This window comes from Clarias gariepinus, chromosome 26 (assembly GCF_024256425.1).
Source record: "Clarias gariepinus isolate MV-2021 ecotype Netherlands chromosome 26, CGAR_prim_01v2, whole genome shotgun sequence".
In the NCBI taxonomy this organism is placed as follows: domain Eukaryota; kingdom Metazoa; phylum Chordata; class Actinopteri; order Siluriformes; family Clariidae; genus Clarias; species Clarias gariepinus.
The window spans coordinates 16,611,345-16,624,920 of record NC_071125.1 but is presented as its reverse complement, the minus strand read 5'-3'; the positions used below and the strand labels follow the sequence as shown (position 1 = coordinate 16,624,920).

The following is a 13,576-nucleotide window of genomic DNA, read 5'->3' as shown; positions in this document are numbered from 1 at the left end:
TGTCTATTTTCTTTTTAAAACAAGTTTTAATAACAATGTTTTCAATAGTTTGTTGTGAAACGTGATACTATTTCATGTATAAAACTCTTCATTTATGATGTTTGTTGAGTAAAAATAAAGGTGAACTAGTGTGTTTAATGGGTCTGGCTAAAGGTCTGACAAATTGTGAATAAAATGATTTCCAATTGGTTCCCTACACTATGTAATATGAGAATGATGTGAAATACTGTAATGGAACATATTGTGGCATGGGCGGGGTTTCGATTGGGAACCGTCATGCTTTGCGGGATGGGTTGTTATGTTGTTATGTGGGGAAAGGTGTTTGGGGTTAGTGGCTTCGGCCAGGTTGTGTGTGTGGGTTAGAAGTGTGTCTTGTGTTTTGTGTGACTTGTAGATTGTTAATGTGCCGTTTATGTAAAAGAGCGATTAAAATACTCCCAGTCATTTGCATTGGGCAGCAAGGAAGCTCACTCGCCTCGTCACGTTCCTACGTAGCGCTGAAAAACGCTACAATTGGTGTCAGAAGTGGGATGATGAGTCGCGGGTTAGAACGCACCCCGGAGGAAATCCAGAGGATTTAAATAGGCTGCCGAGTAGCAGAGCAGCTGAGGAGGAAGAAAACCCTCCCTGACGGGGCCAGCGCGGGCAAAGAGCGGCGACCGGAGCGGAGCGGCGAGCCTATTTGCCAAGGAGCTGCCTCCGAGCCACTGGGGGCGTTCGCCATGGACTTGAGGTCTCTCGCGCGCAGAGGCTACCTGGAGTTCGGGCCCGTCCAGCAGGAGGAGCTAGCGCGGTGTGTGTTTCTGCGGGGAGTCCGGCCGTGGCGGCTTCGCGAGCACATCCGGTTAGCGGCACCGGCTTCCCTGGCTGAGGTGCTGCGCGAGGCGGAGAGCGCCGAACCCATCATGGCAGAGCGCCACGGCGAAAGAGCCGAGCGACCTCCCGTGGCTCAGGGCCGCTCGGTAGGTGAACCTATTCAATTCAATTCAATTCAATTTTATTTGTATAGCGCTTTTAGCAATTTTCATTGCCGCAAAGCAGCTTTACATAGTCAAAAGAATTATTTAGGTTTGTATGAAATGTGAATTTGTATGAATCAAAATGGTCAGTTTGTCCCTGGTGAGCAAGCCGAGGGCGACAGTGGCAAGGAAAAACTCCCTGAGATGGTAAGAGGAAGAAACCTTGAGAGGAACCAGACTCAACAGGGAACCCATCCTCATTTGGGTGAAACAAAAAGCAGTAAATGATCTGCATTTATACAGTGTGTAGGGTGGGAGGCAGTTCAGCTATAATAGCTGATGTTAATTGATGTTAATATGGAGTCCAGGTAGTTATTGAAGACCCAGGTAGACTTGTAAGAAGTTCCAGTCATGAACTATCGAACTGTCAAGTCCCCAGAGAAACAGTTGCCAACACCAGTCAAGGCCAGAACCATTTTCTAGGTAGAGAGAATCATTCCCAGACACCAGACGCATCCCAGAGAGACACACGGGGCATCCATGCGACGAGATCCCCAGCCAGAAGCGGGGCACCAGGATGGGTCAGACAGGTCCGGAGGGCAGAGGGAGTCTGGATCACTGGCAGCTCAGGAACGACATGTGTAGCTCGACAGAGAGAGAGAGAAAGAGTGAAAGGGGGGGACAGGAGGAGAGAGGAAAAAGAAAGAGGGGGGGAAAGAGAAGAAGAGGAGAGATGGCAGTTAGGTATGGTCACAGTCACACAATGTATAATGTGAATGTATATTAACTGTAGCGTGCAAGCAGAGACTCCGGCAGGACTAACTATGACAGCATAACTAAAAGGGAGGAGCCAGAAGGAAACACAAACATGAGGGCTTCCTGACATGTAAAGCAAACAATCACCTCACCATCAGCAAACCTGAGTGATCAATGAGAGTGAGGAAGACAGCATCCAAACATACCAGTTTACCATAATACTCTACGTCCATGAGTCCCCCAGATCTGCTCCTTTACCTATGGCAAATCTATTTATAAAAATGCTCGGCTAAATAAATAGGTTTTTAGCCTGGACTTAAACACTGAGACTGTGTCTGAGTCCCGAACACTATTTGGAAGACTATTCCATAACTTTGGGGCTTTGTAAGAAAAAGCTCTGCCCCCAGCTGTATTTTTCATAATACGCGGTACTGACAAGCAGCTTGCATCCTTTGATCGAAGTAGGCGTGGCGGATCGTAAGACACTAGCAGTTCGCTCAGGTACTGCGGCGCGAGACCATTTAATGCTTTATATGTCAAGAGTAGTATTTTAAAATCAATGCGAAATTTCACAGGGAGCCAATGGAGTGAAGATAAGATAGGGGTGATGTGCTCATATCTTCTGGTTCTGGTGAGGACTCTCGCTGCTGCATTTTGGACTAGCTGAAGCTTATTTATGCATCTAGCTGAACAACCAGACAGTAAGGCATTACAATAGTCCAACCTAGAGGTGATAAAAGCATGAACTAGTTTTTCTGCGTCGTTTAGCGACAATAAATTTCTTATTCTGGCAATATTTCTGAGGTGAAAGAATGCTATCCTGGTAATATTATCTACATGTGCTTCAAATGAAAGGCTGGAATCAATAATCACACCAAGGTCTTTCACTGTTGCATTTGATGGAACAGAAAGGCCATCTAAAGTTACGGTATGATCTAAAATTTTACTCCTAGCTGTATGCGGTCCTATGACTAGAACTTCTGTCTTATCCGGATTTAGCAGAAGGAAGTTAGTTAGCATCCAATTTCTTATGTCCTGCACACATTGCTCAATTTTAGTAAGCTGTTTTTTCTCATCAGGTTTTGCTGAGACATATAACTGTGTATCATCAGCATAACAATGAAAACTAATACCATGCTTACGGATTATGTTGCCCAGAGGAAGCATGTAAAGGGAAAAAAGCAGTGGACCTAAAACTGAACCCTGCGGAACGCCAAACTCCACTAGAGAACATGCAGAATAATCACCATTTAAGTCTACATACTGATAACGATGGGTCAGATAGGATCTGAGCCAGGAGAGGGCTGTACCCTTAATTCCCACTACATTTTCTAATCTGTGAAGAAGAATAGCGTGATCAACAGTGTCAAAAGCTGCACTGAGGTCAAGTAATACAAGCATAGTTACACAACCCTGATCAGAGGCCAATAGAATGTCATTTACTACTTTAACGAGCGCCGTCTCTGTACTGTGATGAGGCCTAAATCCTGATTGATACAGTTCATGTATGCCATTCCTATGTATATATGAGCATAGCTGCTCCGCTACTATCTTTTCCAGGATCTTAGAGATAAAGGGGAGGTTTGATATTGGTCTGTAACTGGACAGCTGACAGGGGTCGAGGTCAGGTTTCTTAATTATTGGTTTGATAACTGCTAATTTAAAAGATTTTGGAACATATCCAATGCTGAGTGAAGAATTAATTATTCTCAACAGGGGTTCTATTATTGCTGGTACTATCTGTTTAAGAAAATGTGTCGGTACAGGATCTAATATACAGGTTGATGAATTTGAAGAAGAGATGAGTGAAATTAGTTCATTCTCTTCAAGGGGAGTAAAGTATTCTAGGTTCTGGTCTGACATGGCTAGATTAACATCTGCATCAATTACATTGTTCGGTTTCAAAACCTCAATTTTATGCCTAATATTTACAATTTTATTATTAAAAAAGTTCATGAAGTCCTCACTATTGCATGATGTTGTTGTGGAGATTTCTGCAGTGGTCTTATTTCTGGTTAATTTGGCTACAGCATTAAATAAGAATCTAGGATTATTTTTATTTTCTTCTATAAGAGTGGAGAGATATGTTGATCTAGCTACACTAAGAGCTTTTCTATAGTTCAGGATGCTCTCCTTCCATGCTATTTGAAATACTAGTAATTTAGTTTGACGCCATTTACGTTCTAATTTCCGAGCGGTCTGTTTTAAAGTGCGCGTGTGATCGTTATACCAGGGAGCAAGTTTTTTATCTCTAATAATTTTTCTTTTGACTGGAGCTACATTATCTAGGGTATAGCGAAATGTCGACTCTAAATATTCAGTCGCCTGATCGAGGTCTGTGGGGTCAGACGGTGATCTAATCAAAGTTGGGAACTCTGGGAGATTACTGATAAAACTCTGTTTGGTAGTTGATGTGAATGTACGTTTCATACGGTAGCGCGGCGCTGTGTGTACATTATTATTGTGACACACTTGCAATGAGACAAGATAGTGATCTGAGATAACTTCAGATAGTGGTATTGTGAATAAATTTCTTATACTTAATCCAAATAATATTATTAAATCTAAAGTGTGACCTGCTTTATGAGTGGGTCCTACTACACACTGATTTACTCCTACCGAGTCCAGTATAGACATAAATGCAGTTCTCAGAGGGTCTTCTGGGTTTTCAAAATGAATATTAAAATCTCCAGCAATTAACACTTTGTCTACAGAAATGACTAGGTTTGAGAGGAAATCTGCAAATTCACTAAGAAATTCCGAGTACGGCCCTGGAGGTCTGTAAATGACAATTAGCGGGATCGACTGAGCTGACTTAATATAGTTAAATACACTTATGTTACTATAAAGAATTTCAAATGAATTAAATTTGTGTCCGTGTTTTTGTACAATAGTCAAATTATCATTGTGAATAACTGCGACGCCTCCTCCTCTACCAGTTAACCGAGGCTGGTGTATGTAGCTGTATCCAGGAGGACTAGCTTCATTTAGAGCTACATACTCGTCCTGTTTAATCCAGGTTTCTGTTAAACAGAGTATATCAAACTCCTGATCTGTGATAATTTCATTAACTATAACTGCTTTAGATGCGAGAGATCTAATATTTAACAGTCCTAGCTTCAGATCAGAGGTGCCGGCTGCGCATTCAGTCTGATCCAAGTTTGTGGTCTTTATGCTAATTAAATTACTAAAACAGACTTTCTGAGTCTTTCTAAATTTGTTTTTAGCTCGGGGAACAGACACAGTCTCAATAGAGTGAACCCTGAGTGACGACTCTATGCAGCTAGCAGACGGTTGGTTTAGCGTAAGGGATCTAATGTTGAGAAGTCCAAACTTTAGAGGTAGACTTCGATTACTTATTTGGGCTTTTTCTGGTTTAATGGTTACCAGATTGTTTCGGCTGGATGTAACGAATTTATTCTTTTTTCTCACTAATCGGGGAATAGACACAGTTTCTATAGTACAAGCTATGTGTGTGCGTCTATTAGTATGGTGGGTTGTATTGTGGCTGATATCTAAAGAATCTGAGGTATGACTTACCGCAAGTCAGATGGTTCGTAATGTCCTGGAGATGTTGTCAGAGAGGACCGCTGCTCCAGCTCTGCTAGGGTGCAGGCCATCTGTGCGGTAGAGCCTAGGACGCTCCCAGAAAACATTCCAGTTATCAACAAAGGGTAATCTCTGTTGTTGACACCAAGATTGTAACCATTCATTGAAGGCAAATAATCTACTGAACCTCTCGATTCCTCTCTGAAATGTCGGAAGTGGTCCAGATACGACGATCTTTGTCGTGGGTGATGTGCTGCGGACCTTCTCAACCAGGCTCCTGAAGTCCTTCTTTAGGATCTCCGTCTGCCTCAGCCTGATGTCGTTGGTGCCAGCATGGAGAACCACAGCTCGAATGTTCTTCCTCAGGGCCGCAGGCACCTGTGCAGCAACATCAAGAACACGTGCACCAGGTAAACAGCGCGTGTACGCCTTACCTTTAGCTGTGGTAGCACGCACGTGCCGGACAATGGAGTCTCCGATGACCAGCGCGTCGTGTGCCGTCTCACGGAGAGGAGCGAAGCGGTTTCGGGTTGAGATCTCGAAGACGGGTGGTGGCGGAGGAGGAGAGGTCCTCGCCCGGGGCTTGGCGCGCGTCTTCCGCTGCTGAAGTTTCCAGGCCTCGTGGTATCCCGGCGCCGGGGTGAAGGAAAGCTGGGCAGGCTGCGTTCTCGGTGCGTTGGACCTGGGCAGAGAAGCACGCGGAGTAGAGGTTGTCGGAGAATTCTCATGCCGAGAATTTACCTGGGACAGGTGAGCGTCGGTCCGCGACGATTCCAGCGTGGCTTTCCGCTGCTGTAGCCGGGCCAGCTTCACCTGTAGGTCGCGGATCAGCTTCTCCACGGCCTCCATCTCCAAGTCCACCGAGTGCAGCTCCAATGTCTCCTCACCTGCACACAGGGGCAGAGACCCAACCGACATGGTGTCTAAAAATAGAAATAACCGGTGCGAAAGAGCGTAAACAAACTTGTGATAGCCGGGCTAACGGGCTAGCGATGCTAATGAAAAGCCGGCTAGAAGCGGTGTGCTGCAAAACTATTAAAACTTATACGATATAAACTTATACGAAAACGATATAACACGCGTTTCGAGTGAATATATTATAAGGTAGTATGAAATACTTATCTGTTATATGTTTACTCTTCGTAAGGGGACGAAAAAGTAGAAAAATTGGTCAGTCTGGCGGAGCTCCGGAGAGATCTTTTAGCACGTTTGCTAAAAGCAAACGTTCGTAACCTAGCCGGGGACAGGGCTACCCAGCATGGCTAGGCCTCGACCCCGCTTCCGAGATTCCGCGACGACGCCGAGGCCAGGGACCGCCGGATTACCGCTGCAATGCTCTCAGGTCTGAGGACAACGTACCCCAGCAGCCGTTAAACTAGCTTTGGGGGGCGCCGAGGGGAAGCCGCCTCCCACAGCCTTCTTTGTTTCCCCAACTGCCGGGAAACAAGTTCCGGTCAGGACGTGTAAGAAATTGCGCGGGGGTCTACATTAACTGTGGCCTGGACAACATGTCGCTACGGGCACTCATGGACACCGGCTCTACAGTTTCGCTGCTGCGCTGTGGAGTACTAGGACAAGGCAATCGCGGTTGTATGCTGCCGGCCCCAGCCATGAACATTCGCACCGTGTCTGAGAGCTATTTGGAGATACGGGTTTGTCGCACAGTGCGAATACAAGTAGGTGCACTCTTTTTCATCCATTCTTTGTGGCCGACATTGAGGATGATTGTATCTTGGGGTTGGATATTTTGGAAAGGTGGGGTGCAGTACTGAACCTCGATGACGGAACGTTGCGTGGGAGCTTCGGGTTAGCCAGGTTGCTAGTGCCCAAAGCGCAGCCGGACATGTTAGTAGAGCGCACCAGGGGGTCGGAACTTCCGGTGGCAGACCGAACGAGAATAATGGCCGAGCTTATGCAGCGTAGGGCTCAGTCAGACACAGACCGACACAGTGAAGTCCCTTTTACATGAGTTCGCGGACATTTTCGCGGTAGATGAGCGCGAGTGCACACATACTAATTTGGTGCAGCACACGATTGATACGGGTAACGCAGCTACAGTTCAGTTACATCCGAGACGCCTTCCCTTAGCTAAACGAGCTATCGCCGAGCAGAAGCTGCGTGAGATGGCCGACTCGGGCGTCATAGAGCCAGCGTCCGGACCATGGTCTTCACCGGTTGTATTGGTGCGTAAAAAGGACGAATCGTGGCGGTTTTGTGTTGATTTCCGGCGGTTGAACAAGGTGACGCGCAAAGATTCCCATCCGTTGCCGCGAATAGATAATGCGCTGGAACACGTTGCGGGCTCGGCGTGGTTTAGCTCGTTAGATCTGCGAAGCGGGTATTGTCAAGTAGAGCTCGCTCCGGAAGCGCGACCTAAAACCGCGTTCTCGATCGGGCAAGGGCTATGGCAGTTCCGGCGCATGCCGTTCGGCCTGTGTAACGCTCCAGCTACGTTCGAACGGCTGATGGAGAAGGTGTTAGCCGATATTCCTCGCAACCGTTGTGTCGTCTACCTGGACGATTTACTGGTGCACGGCAGGGAGTTTAAGGTCGCGCTAGCTAACCTACGGGAAGTATTTTTGGCTATCCGGCAGGCGAATTTGCGGCTCAACCCCAAAAAGTGTCAGCGGAGAGAGGTTTTTTAGGACATGTAATTAGTGCTAGAGGGATTGCCACCGATCCAGCTAAAATTGCGGCGGTACAGAATTGGCCCGAACCGCTAAATGTGTCCCAGCTACGCACCTTCCTCGGGTTAGCTTCTTACTATCGCCAGTTCGTGAAGGATTTTGCCACGATCGCCAGTCCGCTGCACGGCCTCACGAAAAAGAATCAGCCGTTTCGCTGGGACAGGGTGCACGCGCGTGCTTTCACTCAGTTACGGGAAGCTCTGGTCACGTCGCCTGTTCTCGGATATCTGGACGCGTCTCGTACGTTTATCCTCGACACAGACGCAAGCGATGTAGGGCTGGGGGCTGTCCTGTCTCAGGTTTCCGAGGGTAAAGAGCGCGCTATCGCCTACTTCAGCCGCGCATTGTCTGGACCGGAGAAAAATTACTGCGTCACGCGGCGCGAGCTGTTAGCGGTCGTCGCGGCCCTTAAACATTTTAGGCCGTATCTATACGGGCAATCCTTCTCGCTGCGGACCGATCACGCTTCGCTGGTGTGGCTGCTTAGTTTTAAAGAGCCCGAGGGGCAGCTGGCGCGCTGGCTCGAGCGGTTGCAGGACTACGACTTTACCGTCCAGCATCGAGCGGGAAAACTGCATGCTAACGCCGATGCTTTATCCCGCCGGCCGTGTAGCAATGAGCAATGTCAGCAGTACGAGCGGGTTGAAGAGAGCGTGGGCGGTCGCGACATCGAACACTCCCCGACCCCCGTGAATCAGAACATTCTCCCGGCGCAGTCCTCCGGAGCCTCCGTCGGTAATCCGCCGTCCGAGCCGGCGTGCAGCTGAGTCACTGCGTCGCCTAAATCATCGCCTGTAGTCGTTACGCCTGTGCCACAGATGGACCGTGATCAGCTCATTGCCGAGCAGGAGAAGGATCTGGCGCTGCAGCGGGTACTGGATTGGGTTAACGCGGGCCAGAGACCGGATTATGCCGCGGTTGCTCACCTGGGACAAGAGGAAAAAGCCTTTCACTCGCAGTTTAATCGACTCTCGTTGCGGGGGGGTTTACTCTACCGCCACTGGGAACGGCCGTGTGGCGCTGGCAAATCTTTTCAGCTGCTGGTGCCGCGGACTCTGCGGGCACGAGTGTTAGGAATGGTTCACGGGCATGCGGGTGCGGGACACTTCGGAGTCACTAAAACGCTGCAGCGGTTGCGCGGCCGTTTCTACTGGCCGGGCTGTCACACTGATAGTGAACTCTTTGTTCACAGATGCGACGTCTGCACGGCAAAGAAGGGCACTACCCAGCGCTCGCGAGCACCTTTGCAAGACTTTTGGGTGGGGGCACCCATGGAGCGTATGGGCGTGGACATTCTTGGGCCTTTTCCCATCTACGATCGCGGGAACCGGTATGTGCTGGTAGACATGGATTATTTCACCAAGTGGCCGGAGGCGTTTGCTGTTCCTGACCAGAGCGCTTCCACCACGGCTCGAGTATTGGTGGATGAGGTGTTCAGACGATTCGGCGCCCCAGAGCAGTTGCACAGCGATCAGGGGCGTAACTTCGAGGCGGAGGTGTTTGCGGCGGTGTGCGAGCGCCTCGGGGTGAAAAAGACCCGCACAACGCCCCTTCATCCGCAAAGTGACGGCCTCGTGGAACGCTTTAATCGAACGCTCACCACCCAACTCGCCGTGCTTACCAGCGACCGGCAAAAAGTTTGGGACGAACATTTGCCTCTCGTGCTTTGGGCTTATCGCACAGCGGTGCAGGAATTCTCCAACGCCAGCTGCGTTGCTGTTCGGTCGCAAGCAGCGCCGCTTGTATGATACTCACAGCCGGAGGTAAGATTTTGCTACTTGGGAGCAGGTTTGGGTGTTTTTCCCCTGAAAGAAAAAGGGGACTCTTGCCGAAGCTTATGTCGCACTGGGTGGGCGAAGGAAGATGACCACATCCCCCCCCCCATGTTTGTCTTAATGTTCTTTCCTTTGTTTTACAAATATGACCCAATATACACTACCGTTCAAAAGTTTGGAGTCACTTGCAAATTTCTTTGTTTTTGTTTAGTGATTTATTTTCTACATTCTACAACAATACTGGGGATTTTAAAACTATAAAATAACACATATGGAATTAGGTAATTATGTAACAACAAAAACAACAGTTAGTTGTTATTTTAAGACACAGATTTCAGCCTTTCTGTAATAATTCTTGCAAGAACAGTATTGTCAAGTGCATTTGCAAAATCCGTCAAGCACCATAATGAAACTGGCTGTCATAAAGACCATCCCAGGAGGGCGAGACCAAAACCTACCTCTGCCACAGACGAGAAGTTCATTTAGAGTTATCAGCCTAGAAAATGACCAATTAACAGCACCTCAGATTAGAGGCGTTATGACGTCTTTACAGAGCGTAAGTAGCAGACACATCTCACCATTAACTGTTCAAAGAAGATTAATGCATTTTTTGGATGCCTTCAGCATTCCTTTACAATGTAGAAAGAAATAAAAATCATGAACGATCATGGAGTTAGAAAGTGGCCCCAAACTTTTGAACTGTAGTGTATGTTCAGTGATACTTCAAATAATATGCTTAAAAAGCTTTTTTTTTCTGTATTGCGTTATATTTTTATACTAGTAAGTTGTGTGCTAAGTCAAAAGTCATGAAAGATGGCCGACTGGTGTCAACTTCAGTCAGTTCTGCTCATTTTAGTAGATCAGATTAAGAGGGATAATTTACCAGTAAACACTGTACTGCCACCTACTGCATATAATACGTATTGCACCAAATCGATACTTCATGCGCTATTTAACATATATATGCATATATACTGCATATAGGCTTCATATATGCGCATATATCCTCATATAGGTTCTTTCCATGTGGGACCAGAACGGAGGTACGTTACAATCCAGTTTTGTACAAATGGTGGTCTGATTATTTTGGATGCCTTTTTTTTTTTTTTTTAGATTAATTGATCAGAATGATTGTTGTCTGTCTATTTCTTTAATAGTGGCGTTTGCAGCACGGTACGTGTTGGGAGAGCTGCTGGGAGAAGGAGGCATGGGTTCGGTCTATGCTGGAGTGAGGAAGGCAAAAAAATCGGTAAGTTGCGTGCACATATACACTTAATTACATTTAAATGGAAATCATCAGGAATTCCTACTTTTCCTAATTATGTTTGGTGTATGTGAACAGGTCGCTATTAAATATGTGGACAAATCTGTCTGCAAGGAGTACATCAGCAAGGTAAGTAGACCTACTCCACACTTCACAATCAGGTCTCAGAAACCTCTCCCACTAAATCCGTGCTAACCCTATTTCAGCCTGGAAAAACACACAGCCTGCCTCGCGTTGATGCAGATGGTGTCCATTTCCCCTCGCTGGTGGAACTTGGTGGAGCTATTGCAATGGTTTAAGGTGTCTGTTTGCTTCATCTTGGTTCTGGAGCGACCCAGTCCTTACATGGACCTGCATGAGTTCTGCACTCGTATCAACAGCCCACTGTCTGAACCGCTGGCTTGACACATCACAAGTGCTTTGAAATTTGTGTCATTGGACAGATCCTTACACTGTTTACTAATTTCCTAACTAAGTTCCATCAGTTAAAAGCTGTTAAGAAGCACAACTGTTTTGTGGAGAAGTTCCTTTAACCAATATTTTCTAAGTAGGCTATAGGAAATTTTATTTTATTTATTTCCTTAAGTAATTTAGTCTTACATTTAAACATATTACACTTGCATTCTGTCATATTTATATTTTCTAACAAACAAAAGGCAAGTTTTAATACTTCAGTTATTATTAGATTTTATATCAATTCTGTCTTACTCCTGTGCTCATCTCAAACAGAATTTCTGAGCAAAACAAATCTTTAAACCCATTTTTCAAAATCACTCTGATTATGTACTTTTCTTTTGATGTCTTTCAAAGACACAACGCCCATCAACAATTATAGCTTATGCATAATAAACTCGCTATAATCTGATTCATACTCAGAAAAGTACATCATAACTCATCATTGTGATTAGGGAGACGTAACACTTTCCAACCACATTTCCTAGTTAGGAACTATAGTAATGATCCCTGAAAGTATAGTCTTACCTTCTTCTTCCCTCAGACACTCATTGACCCGAAATAACACAGAATTCATGAAAATGGTAGATGTTAGCCTCTACATTAAACAAAAACACTTACACAGCAATTCACGAGCAAGTAATCTGTAAAACAATTACAGTAATAATTTTTTCATACATCTTGTAAACTAATAAAGTATTTTTGTTATACGTGTTTCAATATAGTACATTTCATAATAGTATTAGTTTTTGTTTAAAAAACTAGTCAACATTTAATTTTCATAGTGTGGAAATTTCACAGCAGCAGCAAGTACAGTATCTGAGGTGCTTACGATACCAGGATAAGGCACTGAGAAGTTACATCTGCGTTGGTGCCATTGCAGGATGTCCTGAATAGTGGAATTTTGTCAAAGGAAAGCAGACAGTACACTTAATAAGTGCCCTGCAGAGCCACCAAGGCAGACATCACTTTTCTATTATTATTATTATTATTATATGAGACATGTGCTCCCTGAAAAGTGAGCGAAGCAAAAATCTCTGTTTCATCATTACATGGAAATGCTGCTTTGAGACAGTGACAATTGTTAAAAGCACTGTACAAATAAAATTTAATTGAATTGAAATTAAAATATCTTTAGGTCAAGACTCATTGGCAGTTATTACAAACACTAGACTGGAGATATGGCTGGCAAGGGTGGAACAACCAAGTATTAGGTTTAGGGGCAATAACTTTTCACATAGAGATCGGCAGGTTTGGAATATTTTTCATTAATAAATGAAATCATAATTTAAATACTGTATTTTATGTCGTGTTTCATCCAATATATTTAGAATTAATTAAATATTCTTACATTTCATTCAGTTTTCTTATGAATAATTGCCTTAACCTTATGTCATATAGACACAGTGTATTCCTGGAAATGTAGTTGAGTAAAAGAACAAAATACTCGACCCAAGTACAAATCCTCTAAAACAATACTTTAGTATACTTTTTGTTTTTAGCATAGTTTAGGTGAATTGCTGTGTTTTGGTATAATCTAAAATTCACCCTTTTCATGATTTATGTGTTATTTGCGGACCTTAAGTGTTTCAGGAATAAAAGAAAAAGTGTATTTCTAGGGAAAATGTTTACTAAAAGATATATAATCTTGTAAAATCTCTCTGTGTTTGTAAAAATAAGAACTTTGTAAGACTAACTAAAAGTGCACGTTATACAACATTGTTTGGCAAAATCTTTAGTGATGCTTGATTCAAAGTACAAATCATCCAAAATAATGCTTAGATGCAGTAAGGATAGTTTGTTTTTTTAGCATAGTTCATGTGGATTTCTGTATAGTTGTTTAAGTATAGAAGTTAAAACCTACCATTTTCATGATTTTTGTGTTATTTAAGGTCAGTGAGTGTCTGTGGGTGAAAAGGTAAGACTATACTTTCAGGGATCATTTCTATAGTTTCTAACTAGGAAATGTGATTGGAAAGTGTTACGTCTCCCTAATCACGATGATGAGTTATGATGTACTTTTCTGAGCATGAATCAGATTATAGCTTTGTGTTTCATGAATGAGCTATAATTGTTGATGAGTGTTCTCTGTCTTTAAAAGACATCAGAAGAAAAGTACATGATCAGAGTGAT

The 13,576-nt window shown here is 44.7% G+C and overlaps 2 non-coding genes across 2 annotated transcripts; one reads left to right on the top strand and one right to left on the bottom strand.

Moving 5' to 3' along the window:
- Positions 1 to 11,759: 11,759 nt before the first annotated feature.
- On the bottom strand, positions 11,760 to 11,969 carry LOC128514531 (small nucleolar RNA U3). The gene has a single exon (XR_008356489.1). It is a non-coding gene; the product is annotated as a small nucleolar RNA U3 (small nucleolar RNA).
- Positions 11,970 to 13,363: 1,394 nt separating this feature from the next.
- On the top strand, positions 13,364 to 13,576 carry LOC128514544 (small nucleolar RNA U3). The gene has a single exon (XR_008356502.1). It is a non-coding gene; the product is annotated as a small nucleolar RNA U3 (small nucleolar RNA).